The 467-nt window shown below is 51.6% G+C and overlaps 1 non-coding gene across 1 annotated transcript; it reads left to right on the top strand.

The window, feature by feature from the left end:
- The first annotated feature begins 328 nt into the window (after window positions 1-328).
- On the top strand, window positions 329-442 carry Tc00.1047053481701.10. Its single transcript, XR_008254925.1, has one exon. It is a non-coding gene; the product is annotated as a spliced leader RNA (transcript).
- Window positions 443-467: the final 25 nt, after the last annotated feature.

Raw genomic sequence — 467 nt, 5'->3', positions numbered from 1 at the left:
ATTGCCTGCATCTTTGTTTTGTTTTGTGTTTTCTCCGTCTCGTTCCTTTTATTCGCCTTTTTTCCGCGTATGCCGCGCTTCTTCCTGTGTTTTCCGGTGTTTTTGCTTTGCTCGCACACTCGGCTGCATTTGCTGTTCCACACTCGCCATGTGCGTCTTTTCCGCCCCCTGACGCCGTCCACGGCGCTATCCCGGGGCCGACATCCCGGACCCTGACCCCTCCCCAGTGTGGCCTGGGAGGGGGGGGGGGGGTTTTTGTACACGGTCCCAAGTGCCGCGAAGGACCCCTCATCAAAATTGAAAACCGTTGTGGAACACAACTCCTTTCAACTAACGCTATTATTGATACAGTTTCTGTATTATATTGGTACGCGAAGACTTCCAACCCGCCTCTGGGCGGTTATGTTTGGTCAATTTCTTTTGACCGGGGTATACGGACCCCTCTTTTTTTATTTTTGTTGTTGGTG

This window comes from Trypanosoma cruzi (assembly GCF_000209065.1).
Source record: "Trypanosoma cruzi strain CL Brener chromosome Unknown tcruzi_1047053481701, whole genome shotgun sequence".
Taxonomy (NCBI): Eukaryota; Euglenozoa; class Kinetoplastea; order Trypanosomatida; family Trypanosomatidae; genus Trypanosoma; species Trypanosoma cruzi.
The sequence above is the reverse complement of the archived record's forward strand: the minus strand, read 5'-3'. Positions and strand labels throughout refer to the sequence as shown.